This window comes from Hemiscyllium ocellatum, chromosome 6 (genome assembly GCF_020745735.1).
Source record: "Hemiscyllium ocellatum isolate sHemOce1 chromosome 6, sHemOce1.pat.X.cur, whole genome shotgun sequence".
Taxonomy (NCBI): Eukaryota; Metazoa; Chordata; class Chondrichthyes; order Orectolobiformes; family Hemiscylliidae; genus Hemiscyllium; species Hemiscyllium ocellatum.
This window is the reverse complement of record NC_083406.1, coordinates 60,834,662-60,852,083: the sequence shown is the minus strand read 5'-3', so window position 1 is coordinate 60,852,083 and position 17,422 is coordinate 60,834,662. Positions and strand designations below refer to the sequence as shown.

General features: G+C 42.4%; 1 protein-coding gene across 4 annotated transcripts in view; it reads right to left on the bottom strand.

The window, feature by feature from the left end:
- The window catches only part of sytl2a (synaptotagmin-like 2a), a 125,963-nt gene that overhangs the window by 70,986 nt on the left and 37,555 nt on the right, over positions 1 to 17,422 (bottom strand). The window lies entirely within an intron of this gene.

The following is a 17,422-nucleotide window of genomic DNA, read 5'->3' as shown; positions in this document are numbered from 1 at the left end:
TCCTTGGCAGCTTGAATTGTTCACTTCGTCCCTATGGAGCTTTGCATCCTACATTGCTATATACAATCCCCTGTGACTTGAATGGAATATAGGACTTTCAAATTAGAATTATGTTTGTTGTCACATGTCCTCAAGTTACAAAGAACAGGAGTACAGTGAAAAGTGGAGATGGTCATCAACACACAGTGCCACCTTAGGTACAAATCTTAGAGAAAATAAAGGAAAAACTATTTTATAGATATACATAACATAAATTAGGAAAATAAGAAGTAAAGCTAAAAAGACAGTCATTGCAGTCTTTCTATAAAGGATTTCCTCATCGTCTGACCAGGCTCCACTGGTCCCCAACCAGTCGCCATCTTTGCTCTGGTGTCAGTCCACGCAGCCTGCTCGCCACCATCCCTGTTCCAATGGCCACTCCCTGCTCTGCTCCAGGCCACTGGCAGAAGAGGAAAATGGCAGAGGATAGAAAAAAAACAGAAAGAAGTGAACAAGGAACACAAAATGGACGAGTTCCGGCCGGAGTGCTGTACTCTGCCACCATCTTGGATCTTTCTTGCAGAATGGAGATGATTGACACATTTTCAGCACTGCAGAAGAATTGTTTGGCCTCATGGCTGCTGCCCTCCTCTACAACCTCTGATTAGGCAATTTTGGTCAGACAAGATTGTCTGTTCTTTTTGTTCGCGGGGGAAAAAAAGGTTTCCCATCTTCCTCTTGCATCCTGGTGGAGAATTTATAAACCCAGCATTTTCCCTGTGGCGTGCCCCCTGCACCATCCTGATAAAAACAGCAGATGCTGGAAACCAGAGTCTAGATGAGGGTGGTGCTGGAAAAGCACAGCAGGTCAGGCAGCATCTGAGGAGCAGGAAAAATCAAAAAGCCCTTCATCAAGAATAGAGGCAGGGTGCCTGCAGAGTGGGGAGATAAATGAGAGGGGGTTGGGGTGGGGAGAAAGCAGCACAATGGGTGAATGGGGGTGGATATGGAGGTGATAGGTCAGAGAGGAAGGTGGAGTGGATAGGTGGAAAGGAAGATAGGCAGGTAGGACAGGTCATGGGGACGGTGCTGAGCTGGAAGGTTGGAGTTGGGGTGAGGTGGGGGAAGGGGAAAGGAGGAAATTGGTGAAATCCACATTGATGCCCTGGGGTTGAAATGTTCTGACGCGGAAGATGAGGCGCTCTTCCTCCAGGCGTTGGGTGGTAAAGGAGCGGTGGTGGAGGAGGCACAGGACTTGCATGTCCTAGGCAGATTGGGAGGGGGAGTTAAAATGTTGGGCTACGGGGCAGTGGGGTTGGTTGGTGAGAATGTCCCGGAGATGTTCCCTAAAGCGCTATGCTAGGAGGCGTCCAGTCTCCCCGATGTAGAGGAGACCGCATCAGGAGCAACGGATACAACAAATGATATTGGTAGATGTGCAGGTGAAACTTTGATGGATGTGGAAAGCTCCTTTAGGGCTTGAATAGAGGCGAGGGAGAAGGGGTGGGCGCAGGTTTTGCAATTCCTGTGGTGGCAAGGGAGGGTGACAAGAGGAGAAGGTGGGGGGCATGGACCTGACCAGGTAGTCACAGAGGGAACGGTCTTTGCGGAAAGCGGAAATGAGTGGGGAGGGAAATATATCCAATGACATTTCTGCCACCTCCAAACGGACCGCACCACCAGGGATATACTGCAGGCATCCTGCCTCTATTCCTGATGAAGGGCTTTTGCCCGAAACATTGATTTTCCTGCTCCTCAGATGCTGCCTGACCTGCTGTGCTTTTCCAGCACCACTCTAATCTAGACCCTGCACCATCCTGACAGTTTATTTGACTTTGTAATGAAACCATAATCCTGGTGTTGGATTCAACACTCCTCCTTCTCGGAGATTCCTACAACATGCACTGATGAGCCTTCACATTGAAGGGTTCCACTCTAGAGCAGTGTCTTTCTGCTTTGCTGTTTGTAACATTTAAAGAAGGACTGAATGTAGATTTGGTATCGGGTGATCAGCAGTTTGTGACCCAGCCCCATTGGCTCTAGGCTAGTAATTGACTGGGCATTGCTTGAATGCAGACAGTTGGTTACATTTCTCCTGTGCAGGAATGCCGGCTGCTTCTGGGGCTGATGCAAGAATCAGCACCACATCCTCTAAATTCAGCTCAAAGCTTTTTGTTTGCAGCAACATATTTTAAAAGGTTTGACATATCGGATGATGCCAAATCCACATGTTATGCAAGTTTGTTTAGAAAATGGAAAATGTATCCAGTACCTTTGAGAACGAAGCAATTTTCAGATAGACTTCCTCATTTCAGATATTTTAAGCACTTAGAGAATACAATGTCATTTTTTTCTCATGATTCATCCATTTCCAATTAAACCCAAGACAAATTCCAAACAAAACAAAGCATTTGGAGAATGTAAACTTCTTCCGCAGGTGTATTGTAAAAAGAAAAAGTCAACATCAAATGTAGTTGGAAAAATCAGGTTTTGAAAATATCCTTAGGATCAAAAGCACATTTTGAAAGAAAAGCCACAGTTTGCAGCAGTAAATGTGAATTTGTAATGTTTGACAAAAAAAAATCATTTGCTGAACTAGGTCCAGCAATTGATAACTTAGTTTTTATTGATCTCTGGTATTTATCAAGTTATAAGGCTGCAAATAATCATTCAAACAGTCGCAATTTTACTGAGCTTTGTAAGGGCCTTGCTCCTACACGATGGAATCTTACATTTTAACTGAATCTAACATACTCAATGCCAAGACACTATTACATTAGGATATAATGAGTAGTTATTGAAAACATTCTTTATAATGATTGTAAAAAATGAGGTCTGCATATGCTGGAGATCACAGCTGAAAATGTGTTGCTGGTTAAAGCACAGCAGGTTAGGCAGCATCCAAGGAACAGGAAATTCGACGTTTCGGGCATAAGCCCTTCATCAGGAATGAGGAGAGCGCGCCAGGCAGGCTAAGATAAAAGGTAGGGAGGAGGGACTTGGGGGAGGGGCGATGGAGATGTGATAGGTGGAAGGAGGTCAAGGTGAGGGTGATCTACCCAACCAGATTTTGCATCATCTGACCCTACTTTTGTTTCTTACTATTGATTCAATTTCATTTCATGCTAATAAGGCAGCCTCACCCCCTCTCCCACTTACCTGTCTATTCAATAGGATATATATTTTTGAATATTCAGCTCCCAATCCTGATCCCTCTGAAGCCACAGCCCTGTGGTGTCTGTCATACCTTCCAATTTTGATCTGCGCCTCAAGCTCATTTACCTTATTCTTTGTATGCATAGAACTTGTCCATATGGGATGGCTGTTTTAATATGTTTCAGGTGGAAGCTGGAGAAGTGTAACATTGAGATTATCCCAAGGTTTGTGGTAGAGTGAGGTGCTGAGGTGCCCATCCTTGATGGAGATGAATATGTCCAAGAATGAGACAGATATTAAAGAGTAGTCCATGGTGAGTTTGATGGTGGGCTAAACTCGTTTATATCACTGCGTAGTTATTTCAGTGACTCCTTGCCATGGGTTCAGATGAAGAAAATGTTATCAGTATACTTGGTGCATGGTGTTGGTTTGAGGTCCTGCATAGAGGAGAAGTCTTGTTCAAACCTGTGTGTGAAAAATATTGGAATGTAAATTTGGTCCCCATGAATGTTCTGTGTGTCTGGATGAAGAACTGATTGTCAAAGGTGAAAATGTTGTGGTTGAGGATAAAGAAGGTGAGTTGTAGGACAGTGTTCAGAGATTGACATTTGTTGGTGTTGAGTACTAAGACTGTTGCTGCGAGGCCATCATCATGGGGGATTGCTGGCGTAGAGTGCTGAAATGTCCATTGTGATGAGAAATGTTCCCGATTCGACTGGTCTGAGAGTGCTGAGTTTTGGTAAGAAATCTGTAGTGTCACGACAGAAGCTGGGGTCTTCTGTACGAATGGGTTTCAAGATGCCTTCGGCATAGCCAGAGAGGTTCTCTCACAGGGTCCCACTGCCTGATACAATGGGACCTCCTGGTGTGTTGGCTTTGGATATCTTCGGAATGCAGTAGAAGTCGCCTCTGTGAGAAGAACGTGGGATGAGGGCACATAGGGAACTCAAAGTCTGGATCCAAAGCCCTGATCAATGTGTTTAGTTCACGGATGTGCTTTTTGGTCAGATCAGACATAGTTGCCTGTTGTGTTTCTGGTTGTTCAGTTGTCGGAACACTTCTTTGCAGTAATCTGTTCTATTCTGAATGACAATGGCTCCTCCTTCACCTGCTGGTTTGATGACAGTGTTCTGATTGGTTTTGAGAGAATGGATGATATTGTATTATGATTCAGTGATGTTTTCCTCTATCTTATGCATGCAGCTGATGAAGGCATTACAAATAATTAGACGTTAGCTGTAGGTGAACTATGAACGTTGACATAGAATTCTATTATTTAGAACTCTTAAATCTCTTGTGAAACCTTCCATCTTCAGTGTCCCTAGCTACAGATTTAGCTGAAATGATCATTTTGCTTATCAAGATTTGCAATTTGTTGAGGTCTCTTCTCCAGGTTTCATGGAGATACACAGAGCGACTTGTTCATAAATTGTAAACTCTCTTAGCTGCTGCTCAAAAACCATAGCTTGAAGGAACTGATGAGGAAAATTTAAATTGGTTTTCTTCAAGCTTTAGTTTTTATTTTAATCAAATTGAGAGAGCAATGCTATCTCTCTCTCTTCTTGAAGGTCTGAAAGTCTCTGACAGTATCATTCATGTCCACAAGCTGTTCTACTACCTAGGACCAAATCTTTCTCCTCTTCATCGCCATCAGTCAAAACTCTACAAACCAATCAGGTAGTTGTTTTGGCTGTATCTCACTTTGAGTCAATGTCTGGTGCCAACCCATCCACAGTAACCTTCCCCCACTGCCTGAACAAGCAATATTTCAAACCATACTTAGAATAAGTGTTCGTGACTTGCTTTTTTTAAAAAAAAATGCAGCAATCCGTTTGACAATGTCTGGCTTTTAAAATAGTCCTTTTTCCATTTCATTCTGCAATAAAAAGTATAGAAAAATACAATGTTTACAATTTGAAGAAAAAATTCTAGGCAGGAAACTGGGGATCAATCTTCTGTTGTTGTTTGATATAGAACTAACTGACACACAGGGTTTGGGTTTAATGTCTCACCTGTAAGATGGCATCTTTGTCAAGGCAGTGGAAATTATTGTGGTTTTTCAGGTTTTTGACTGGAAGAATGTTATTTAATCATCATGACTACTTCAATTAGCATGTTTGCTTTCTCACTGTTCAACCACTGGAAATATCACTGGTCCTTTTGAGAAATCTGAAACATATCTCGCTGCATCATTGACAGAAGAGTTATTGCACATCTTCACAAAGTTACTTTTAAAAATAGGATTAGACCTTAGACCTGCATAGTACTCATTGGAGTTCAGTGTTTCAGATTACAACAACATGTATTAATGTAATGCCTTTAAATTATGTATTCTAAAGGATTTTTTAATCCTTCATGGGGTGTGGGTGTAGCTGGCCTAATGTTGCCTAATTTATATAAATTATGATCAGTTGAGGCCTCCACACTGTTCCCTTTGGCGCATCACTTCTTACAGTTTGCCAGCCCAAAATGTTGGGCTAACTATCCCTTGATTGAGTTGGCTTGCTAGGGCTATTTCAGAGGATGGTTAAGAGTCAACCACATTGTTGTGAGTCTGGAGTTACATGTAGGTTGGACCAGGTAAGGACAACAGATTTCCAACTGAGTATGAGCGGCATTATTTCAAAAATGCATTATTTTAAAAGCATTGAAATAATCTTAGTTGTGGTAGAGTTTACATGTTTTCCCACCTTCAAGTATATAAAGTGATTTATGGTTTACCTCTTCCAATGCAACTTGCTTTACGTTGACTTAATGTAATATATTTGAGGAAAATATGCTGGGTTAATTGGAAGCAATCTAAAATAAAGTTAGCTACAATCATTATAACTGAAAATGTGTTGCTGGTTAAAGCACAGCAGGTTAGGCAGCATCCAAGGAACAGGAAATTCGACGTTTCGGGCATAAGCCCTTCATCAGGAATGAGGAGAGTGCGCCAGGCAGGCTAAGATAAAAGGTAGGGAGGAGGGACTTGGGGGAGGGGCGATGGAGATGTGATAGGTGGAAGGAGGTCAAGGTGAGGGTGATAGGCCGGAGTGGGGTGGGGGCGGAGAGGTCAGGAAGAAGATTGCAGGTTAGGAGGGCGGTGCTGAGTTGAGGGAACCGACTGAGACAGGGTGGGGGGAGGGCAAATGAGGAAACTGGAGAAATCTGAGTTCATTCCTTGTGGTTGGAGGGTTCCCAGGCGGAAGATGAGGCGCTCCTCCTCCAGCCATCGTGTTGTTATGTTCTGCCAGTGGAGGAGTCCAAGGACCTGCATGTCCTCGGTGGAGTGGGAGGGAGAGTTAAAGTGTTGAGCCACGGGGTGGTTGGGTTGGTTGGTCCGGGCGTCCCAGAGGTGTTCTCTGAAGCGTTCTTCAAGTAAGCGGCCCGTCTCCCCAATATAGAGGAGGCCACATCGGGTGCAGCGGATGCAATAGATGATGTGTGTGGAGGTACAGGTGAACTTGTGGCGGATATGGAAGGATCCCTTGGGGCCTTGGAGGGAAGTGAGGGAGGAGGTGTGGGAGCAAGTTTTACATTTCCTGCGGTTGCAGGGGAAGGTGCCGGGAGTGGAGGTTGGGTTGGTGGGGGGTGTGGACCTGACGAGGGAGTCACGAAGGGAGTGGTCTTCCCGGAACGCTGATAGGGGAGGGGAGGGGAGGGAAATAAATCCCTGGTGGTGGGGTCCGTTTGGAGGTGGCGGAAATGACGGCGGATGATACGTTGTATACGGAGGTTGGTGGGGTGGTAGGTGAGAACCAGTGGGGTTCTGTCTTGGTGGCGGTTGGAGGAGCGGGGCTCAAGGGCGGATTCTTCAAGGTTCTTCAAGGACCGCAGATTCCCCCCAGACGTGATCGACGAGGCCCTCCACCGCATCTCCTCCACTTCCCGCTCCTCCGCCCTTGAGCCCCGCTGCACCCGATGTGGCCTCCTCTATATTGGGGAGACGGGCCGCTTACTTGCAGAACGCTTCAGAGAACACCTCTGGGACGCCCGGACCAACCAACCCAACCACCCCGTGGCTCAACACTTTAACTCTCCCTCCCACTCCACCGAGGACATGCAGGTCCTTGGACTCCTCCACCGGCAGAACATAACAACACGACGGCTGGAGGAGGAGCGCCTCATCTTCCGCCTGGGAACCCTCCAACCACAAGGAATGAACTCAGATTTCTCCAGTTTCCTCATTTGCCCTCCCCCCACCCTGTCTCAGTCGGTTCCCTCAACTCAGCACCGCCCTCCTAACCTGCAATCTTCTTCCTGACCTCTCCGCCCCCACCCCACTCCGGCCTATCACCCTCACCTTGACCTCCTTCCACCTATCACATCTCCATCGCCCCTCCCCCAAGTCCCTCCTCCCTACCTTTTATCTTAGCCTGCCTGGCGCACTCTCCTCATTCCTGATGAAGGGCTTATGCCCGAAACGTCGAATTTCCTGTTCCTTGGATGCTGCCTAACCTGCTGTGCTTTAACCAGCAACACATTTTCAGTTATAATGATTGTAGCTAACTTTATTTAAGATTGCTTCCAATTAACCCAGCATATTTTCCTCAAATATATTACATTAAGTCAACGTAAAGCAAGTTGCATTGGAAGAGGTAAACCATAAATCACTTTATATACTTGAAGGTGGGAAAACATGTAAACTCTACCACAACTAAGATTATTTCAATGCTTTTAAAATAATGCATTTTTGAAATAATGCCGCTCATACTCAGTTGGAAATCTGTTGTCCTTACCTGGTCCAACCTACATGTAACTCCAGACTCACAACAATGTGGTTGACTCTTAACCATCCTCTGAAATAGCCCTAGCAAGCCAACTCAATCAAGGGATAGTTAGCCCAACATTTTGGGCTGGCAAACTGTAAGAAGTGATGCGCCAAAGGGAACAGTGTGGAGGCCTCAACTGATCATAATTTATATAAATTAGGCAACATTAGGCCAGCTACACCCACACCCCATGAAGGATTAAAAAATCCTTTAGAATACATAATTTAAAGGCATTACATTAATACATGTTGTTGTAATCTGAAACACTGAACTCCAATGAGTACTATGCAGGTCTAAGGTCTAATCCTATTTTTAAAAGTAACTTTGTGAAGATGTGCAATAACTCTTCTGTCAATGATACAGCGAGATATGTTTCAGATTTCTCAAAAGGACTAGTGATATTTCCAGTGGATGAACAGTGAGAAAGCAAACATGCTAATTGAAGTAGTCATGATGATTAAATAACATTCTTCCAATCAAAAACCTGAAAAACCACAATAATTTCCACTGCCCTGACAAAGATGCCATCTTACAGGTGAGACATTAAACCCAAACTCTGTGTCTCAGTTAGTTCTATATCAAACAACAACAGAAGATTGATCCCCAGTTTCCTGCCTAGAATATTTTCTTCAATTTGTAAACATTGTATTTTTCTATACTTTTTATTGCAGAATGAAATGGAAAAAGGACTGTTTTAAAAGCCAGACAATGTCAAACGGATTGCTGCATTTTTTTTAGAAAGGCAAGTCACGAACACTTATTCTAAGTATGGTTTGAAATATTGCTTGTTCAGGCAGTGGGGGAAGGTTACTGTGGATGGGTTGGCACCAGACATTGACTCAAAGTGAGATACAGCCGAAAACAACTACCTGATTGGTTTGTAGAGTTTTGACTGATGGCGATGAAGAGGAGAAAGATTTGGTCCTAGGTAGTAGAACAGCTTGTGGACATGAACGATACTGTCAGAGACTTTCAGACCTTCAAGAAGAGAGAGAGAGATAGCATTGCTCTCTCAATTTGATTAAAAAAAACTAAAGCTTGAAGAAAACCAATTTAAATTTTCCTCATCAGTTCCTTCAAGCTATGGTTTTTGAGCAGCAGCTAAGAGAGTTTACAATTTATGAACAAGTCGCTCTGTGTATCTCCATGAAACCTGGAGAATAGACATCAACAAATAGCAAATCCTGATAAGCAAAATGATCATTTCAGCTAAATCTGCAGCTAGGGACACTGAAGATGGAAGGTTTCACAAGAGAGTTAAGAGTTCTAAATAATAGAATTCTATGTCAACGTTCATAGTTCACCACAGCTAAAATCTAATTATTTGTAATGCCTTCATCAGCTGCATGCATAAGATAGAGGAAAACATCACTGAATCACAATACAACACCATCCATTCTCTCAAAACCAATCAGAACACTGTCTCAAACCAGCAGGTGAAGGAGGAGCCATTGTCATTCAGAATAGAACAGATTACTGCAAAGAAGTGTTCCGACAACTGAACAACCAGAAACACTACAGGCAACTATGTCTGATCTGACCAAAGAGCACATCCGTGAACTAAACACATTGATCAGGGCTTTGGATCCAGACTTTGAGTTCCCTATGTGCCCTCATCCCACGTTCTTCTCACAGAGGCGACTTCTACTGCATTCCGAAGATATCCAAAGCCAACACACCAGGACGTCCCATTGTATCAGGCAGTGGGACCCTGTGAGAGAACCTCTCTGGCTATGCCGAAGGCATCTTGAAACCCATTTGTGCAGAAGACCCCAGCTTCTGTCGTGACACTACAGATTTCTTACCAAAACTCAGCACTCTCAGACCAGTCGAATCGGGAACATTTCTCATCACAATGGACATTTCAGCACTCTACGCCAGCAATCCCCCATGATGATGGCCTCGCAGCAACAGTCTTAGTACTCAACACCAACAAATGTCAATCTCTGAACACTGTCCTACAACTCACCTGCTTTATCCTCAACCACAATATTTTCACCTTTGACAATCAGTTCTTCATCCAGACACACAGAACATTCATGGGGACCAAATTTACATTCCAATATTTTTTACGCACAGGTTTGAACAAGACTTCTCCTCTATGCAGGACCTCAAACCAACACCATGCACCAAGTATACTGATAACATTTTCTTCATCTGAACCCATGTCACTGAAATAACTACGCAGTGATATAAACGAGTTTAGCCCACCATCAAACTCACCATGGACTACTCTTTAATATCTGTCTCATTCTTGGACATATTCATCTCCATCGAGGATGGGCACCTCAGCACCTCACACCTACCACAAACCTTGGGATAATCTCAATGTTACACTTCTCCAGCTTCCACCTGAAACATATTAAAACAGCCATCCCATATGGACAAGTTCTATGCATACAAAGAATAAGGTAAATGAGCTTGTGGCACAGATCAAAATTGGAAGGTATGACAGACACCACAGGGCTGTGGCTTCAGAGGGATCAGGATTGGGAGCTGAATATTCAAGAATATATATCCTATTGAATAGACAGGTAAGTGGGAGAGGGGGTGAGGCTGCCTTATTAGCACAAAAGGAAATTAAATCAATAGTAAGAAAGAAAAGTAGGGTCAGATGATGCAAAATCTGGTTGGGTAGAATTGAGAAACCGCAAAAGATAAAAACAAAACCATAATAGGACTTAGATACAGGACTTGAAACAGTAGTCAGGAATTGGGTCACAAGATACACCAAGAGATAGAAAAGATTGTCAGACAGGCAAAGTTACAGTGATGATGGGGGGGTTTCAATGTGCAGGTGGACTGGGAAAATCAGGTTGTTAATGGGGTGCAAGAAAAGGAGTTTGTGGAGTGTCTACGAGATGGCTGTTTGGAGCAGCTTGTGGTGGAGCCCACTAGAGAACAGGCAATACTGGATTTAATGTGCAATGAGGCAGACTTGGTAAGGCAGCTTAAGGGGTTCCTTCACCGTATCTATAATGATTGAATTTACTTTGCAATTTGAAAGGGAGAAGATAGAATCAGAGGTAATGGTATTACTGTTGAATAAAGGCAACTACACAGGCGTCAGAGAGGAGCTGGGTAGAATTGATTGGAAGAGGAGCCTAGCAGGAAAGACAGTGGAACAGCAACGTCAAGAGTCTCCGAGAGGAGTTCAAGAGACACAGCAGAGATTCATCCCGAGGAAAAAGAAGCATGGTACAGGGAGGATGAGGCAACCATGGCTGACTAGGGAAGTCAGGGATAGCATAAAAGCAGAAGAGAAAGCGTTTAATGTCACGCAGGGTAGTAAGAAGCCAGAGGATTGGGAAGCTTACAAAAAGACTAATACAGGGCAGCAAAAAAAAATAAGAGGGAGAAGATTAAATAGGAGGTTAACCTAGCCAGTAATATCAAGGAAGACTGTAGGTGTTTCTTTAGATATATCAAGAGCAAAAGCGAGGCAAAGGTGGACATTGGGCCACTGGAAAATGACCCAGGAGAGATAGCAGTGAAGAACAAGGAAGTGGCTGAGGAACTGAATAATTACTTTGTGTCAATCGTCTCACTGGAAGACATAAGAAATATTCCAAAAATTCAACAGAGTGAGGGGGCAGAGATAAGTATGGTGGCCATCACCAAGGAGAAGGTGCTGGAAAAATTGAATGGCCTGAAGATTGATAAATCATCTGGACCAGATGGACTACACCCCACAGTTCTAAGGGAGATATCTGAAGAGATAGTAGGTGGTGTTAGTGGTGATCTTTCAGGAATCACTAGTCAGGGATGTAACCAGATGACTGAAAAATCGCTAACATGACATCCCTGTTTAAAAAGGGAGCAAGGCAAAAGATGGAAAATTACAGACCGATTAGTCCATCCTCGGACATTGGTAAGATCCTAGAATCCATTGTGAGGGATGAGATTTCTGAATACTTGAAAGTGTTTGGTTAAATAGGGCAAAATCAGCATGGTTTCATAAAGGTGGTGTCATGTCTGACAAACCTGCAAGAATTCTTTGAGGAAGTAATGAGCATGTTCGACCAAGGAGAGCCAATGGATGTTATCTACCTGGACTTCAAGGCGGCCTTTCACAAGGTGCCACACAGGAGGCTGAGTAAGATAAGGGCCCATGGTGTGAGAGGGAAGATGCTGGCATGGATAGAAGCCTGGTTGTCTGGCAGAAAGCAGAGTGTGTGGATAAAAGAGTCTCTCTCAGGATGGTAGCTGGTGACAAGTGGTTTTCCGCTAGGCTCATTGTTGACACCACAACTTTTCACCTTACACATTAACGATCTAGATGAAGAAACTAAGGACATTCTGGTTAAGTTTGCAGACAATACAAGGATAGGTAGAGGGGCAGGTAGCATTGAGAAGACAGAGAAGCTGCAGAAGGACTTGGATAGGTTAGGAAAGTAGGCAAAGAAGTGGCAGATGGAGTAAAATATGGGAAAGTATGAGGTCATGCACTTTGATAGGAAGTTTTCTAAATGATGAGAAAATTCAGAAGTCTGAAGTGCGAAGAGATTTGGTAGTTCTCGTCCAGGATTCTCTCAAGGCAAACTTGCAGGTTGAATCAGCTAGGAAGGCAAATGCAATCTTGGCATTTATTTTTGAGAGGACTTGAATATAAAAGCAGGGATGTACTTCTGAGGCTCTAGAAGGCTCTGGTCAAACCACATTTGGAGTATTGTGTGCAGTTTTGGGCCCCATATCTCAGGAAGGAAATACTGACCCTGGACTGGGTTCAGACCAAGTTCACAAGAATGGTCCCAGAAAAGAAAAGCTTAACATACGAGGAAAGTTTGAGGACTCTGAGGCTAAACTCGAAGTTTAGAAAAATGACGGGGGGGGGCGGGATCTAATTGAAACTTACAGAATATTGAATGGCCTGGTCAAAGTGGATGAAGGGAAGATGTTTCCATTGTTAAGAGAGACTAGAACCTGAGGGCACAGCCTTAGAATAAAGAAAAGACCTTTTAGAACAGAAATAAGGAGGTACTTCTTCAGCCAGAGAGAGTGGTGGATCTATGAAATTCATTACCACAGGGGGCTGTGGAGGCCAGGTCATTGAGTATATTTAAGAACAAGATAATAGGTTCGAGTGTCAAGGGGATCAAGGGTTAGGAAGAAAGTGGGAAAATGGGGTCGAGAAACATATCAGCCATGATTAAATGGTAGAACAGACCCAATGGGCCAAATGGCGTAATTTCTGCACCTATGTCTTATGGTTTTATAATTATGTCCTGGGTCCCTAGATAGGGATAAAGCCATTAAGAGGATGCAGAAAGTGTTTCTAGTTCAAAACTAGAGGACACAAATAGAATCACTAACAAGTTCAATGAAGACTGTTGGAGAAAGACTCAAAGGCAAACATGTAAGAGTATTTGAAAGCACATAGTTTAGTGCATTTAAAAAAGGGCATTTTTGGAGAATTAAACAGAAGGATAATTTCATAGAGCGGGCTGAAATAAGACACCAACAGGATTCTGTGAAGCATAAATACTGGGGTAGACTTATTTCCCAACTTCTGTGCTGTAACCACCCATAGCTGTATCATTAAGTGCTCAATTTTGGAGTTTTGTTTTAATATCAAACTACAAGCATAAGATACACTTTAAAACAAGGCTCAGAACACAGTACAATTTTGGCAGACAGATCTCATTAACATCCTATAAAATCTCACATGCAATGTTTTTCCTTCTTTCTTAATTCAAGATAAAATGAAGCAACTGACCGCCTACCAGTTGTGCTCACTGATAAGCCAACGTGACCTGGTTACCATGGAAAATGGGGGCACCAATCAAGTCCTATTTAAACCCATGGCCCAGCTTTCACAGAAAGGGAAAGCCATGAGGCCCAGCACAGAAGTTGATTTGTTCCCTGGTTGAAGGGATAAGACCAATGGGAGATAAGGATACTAAGAGATTCATGGCATCACATTGCCAGAAGTTGGTTTGGGAATTCTCAGGATATAGATTAATGGTTTTGGTGGACACTGGACATGATGATTCAGCAGAACAGGCAAAAGACAGCCTGATGGCCGTTGGGGGCAATTTTTTATGGTTCCTGTAAAGACAATTCAGTGAAGAGTACAGTGTATATACACACAAACATATCACGGGGCTTTTGGTGTTAGGACGAAGGATCTCTATTGTAATTGAGTCACACAAGTAACTTAATTGGTGTTGATTAACTTATTTGTAACAGTAAAGTCTTGTCATGCAATCAATCCTTGAATGGGATATAAATCTAAGTCATTATGACAGTGACTAAAAAGGGACAAAAAAAAGAGAAATTCAGTAATTAGTGGCATTCAACTAATTATTCTGATGCTCACTGCCTTGACATAGAAAAGATATTCCAGCGTACCCAGTGTGAATGCTTTCAGGAAAGGCAGAAGTACATTAGAATGTCACAACATTATCGGAAAGTGAAATCCAAGTAGTAAGTGTAGCATAGAATGTACATACGTTTATGTTACATCACAACCCAGTGAAGAGAAACTGCATACATTACCAGTAACACTGCCCCCAAAAAAATAGTTTTTGAAATTCAATTTGACAGAATCATGAGGTGGTCACAGATTAGTAATTATGATGCCAGAGCTTTTATCAAAGGCAGCAATATAACAAACAAGATCTAACTTAAAAACCATGCAACAATTGCTGCTCTGTTTCACTGCCTTTCAATCATTTTTAATTAAATGAAAGTAGAGTTAAATTACACAAATAAAAAAGTTAAGACTTCTTGCATCATTGCTGAAACATGTCATATGATGGTTAGAGATTGTGGTACTGTCTTCCAAAGTATGCAATGAACAAACTCAAATTTACATGGTAACTCATCCTGAATAAACTCAAAACAGGTTTCAAAAGTAATTTGTAAATCAGACTTTTCAAGAGGAGGGAACCCTATGGCTTGCTTTGTTTCTGGTAGTTCGAACTTATTTTCAGTATTTTTCTGTTCAAAAATATTTTGTGTCTCTAAGCTGCTACAAGTGTTAAGTAAATGAACTCAGCTTCCCCATTTCTTATAGAATTCTAAGACTCAATGCATTATGAACTGAATTCTGAGAGTTTAGTAACTCATTGTGACACTAAGTTGTTCACCCATTCCTTTCAAAGACAAACTATAACAATTCATAAGAGACTAATTCCAACTGCTTGACTCGTCTAAATTCCTTTGAAGTTTCCTATTGCTTCTCTTTTCTCCAACATATACATGTAAAAAGAGGAATTCATATTGGAAAGTCAGGAACATATTGATAGATTCAGGAGGGTAGTCAAATTAATGAAGTGAACAAATTAAATTTAATGCAAAAAAGTTTGAAATGATACTTTTCTTTCTGGAATGCATGTAGTACCAACAAAATGATGCAATTCCATAAGGGAGTGCAGAGCTGGGCAAGTACTTCACAAATGTTCGAAGTTCACAAGGGTATCTATAGCAGATCAAATCATGAACTTTATAAAGAGAGATCAGGCCCAAATTTCCACCTCACAATGGAAATTCAAATTAGACTTTGAAAGGCTTGACTATTTGTGTGATATTGATGTGCATTGAATTTTGGAAGCCCTGTTTAAAACATTTGCCTCATTGGAGTGTTCACGACCATTTGGGGGAAGCTGGAGGAGGAGGAGTAAAGAACATCCTAAAAATGCAAATGTAAAATATTTCGAGATCCTCAATATCACTAAATGCTGTACTGTAATGTGTTTTAAATGCATGAGATATCGTGGGTATCTGTCCTGTAAACACAAGTGGAACATTACCCTGACCATCATTGTGTAACTGTTGTCATATTACTGGTTTCTCCAACTGAGAGGATACCATGGCTTTAGAAGGTCTATTTTGTCCCGATTTATTTTTTTAAATGAAGAGAGATTGAGACAGAGATACTGAGTAAACTGTTTTAAGCCAATAAACTGCTGAGTGTCCTTGGGGTATTTAACAAAGGTTGCAACAATAGAAGCAGCATGAATGGATAGAGTCAGGCTCCCACAGGACCAGGATTTTCGTTTAGCTTTCAGTAGTTGCAGTTTTGAGTCTGTTATACATTTCTGCCTTCCACAGTAAATAGCTTAGAATTCTCTCTCTCTGCTAGAATTTTGTCGATGCTTCCTTGTGGACTGGAGAATGTCTCTCACACTGTTTTACTGAATTTGCCTTTGTTAAAATTGCGTTTATTGGATGTCATTACAATGGAACATTTGCTGTTTAATAGTTAATTTATTGTCTGTTACATTTTCCAATAGATTTACATAAATTCTTTTTTTTTGTATTCCTACCCTACACTTAAAATAAAGTGTTTTGCCTAAAGCCAAATAGTGTAACCAATTGAACTGCATCTGGAACACAGCACTTCGCACTCGCCTTTAAATAAGAAAATGCTAGGATCTCGGCTATCTCCTGAATAAGGAGAAAGTGAAAACTGCAGATGCTGGAGGTCAGAGTCAGAGTATGTGTGTGGTGCTGGAAAAACGCCGATTAGGCAGGAGAATTGGCATGTCGAGCATAAGCTCTTCATCAGGATATATTTGAAAGGGGCTTGGGTCTGGTCCATTAAAAAATTATGGGCTTTTATAAAGATCAAACTCTCTCTAATTCCAAGTTGGGTTTCGAATTATTGAGCTCAAAGACAGTGAGTGGTGACTACTAGTGTTTGTATTAGGTGCTAGGTGCTGCATTAGGTAATAATGGCTCTTTCAGGCACTAGATTTTCTGGGTGTTGAATAACTAACTGGGAGTTCTCGAAATATGAGCAAGGCAAAGCTTTCAGAAATTCGTAACCAAGTTGAAGTTGGGAGTTGTCTATGTCAGTGAGAAACAGGGGGATGACTGTGGCAATAACTCTGCATTCCTACTAATTGTAAATGCAAACAATAATTGGAAATGTCACAATGCGAGTCCCTTTTTTGTTCTAAAAGCTATTCCTTGGCTCAAGGATACTCTGTCCTTGACTTTTTCTTCCAAAGAGGCACAGTGGCTCAGCGGTTAGCACCGCTGCCTCACAGCGTCAGGATCCCAGGTTCAATTCCAGCCTTGGGCGACTGTCAGTTTGGAGTTTGCACATTCTCCTCGGGTCTGCATGGGTTTCCTCCGGGTGCTCCAGTTTCAAAGATGTGAAAGTCAGGTGAATTGGCCATGCTAAATAGCCTGTAGTGTTAGGTGCATTAGTCAGAGGGAAATGGTCTGGGTGGGTTACTCTTCAGGAGGGTCAGTGTGGACTGATTGGGCCAAAGGGCCTGTTTCCACACTGTAGGGAATCTAATCTAATCTAAACCAGGCCGGGCTCCAAGTAGTCTGGTTTGGTACAGAGATTAAAGGGTGTTGAGAGGCCTTTTGGTTTATATGTAAACAGATGGGACTTCAGGCTAAAGTGGTCATGTTTTAAAAGTGACCTGTAGAATGAAAGGGAAGTGGTCAGCTCTCTAGCTGAGAGTTTAATTCAGTCCAGAACTGGTTGTGAGTTCAACAGTTAGCTGTGTGGAAACTCTCCCTTCTGCTCTTCTACCTCAACCTTTAAGCATCTGACCATTTTTTGTATTGTG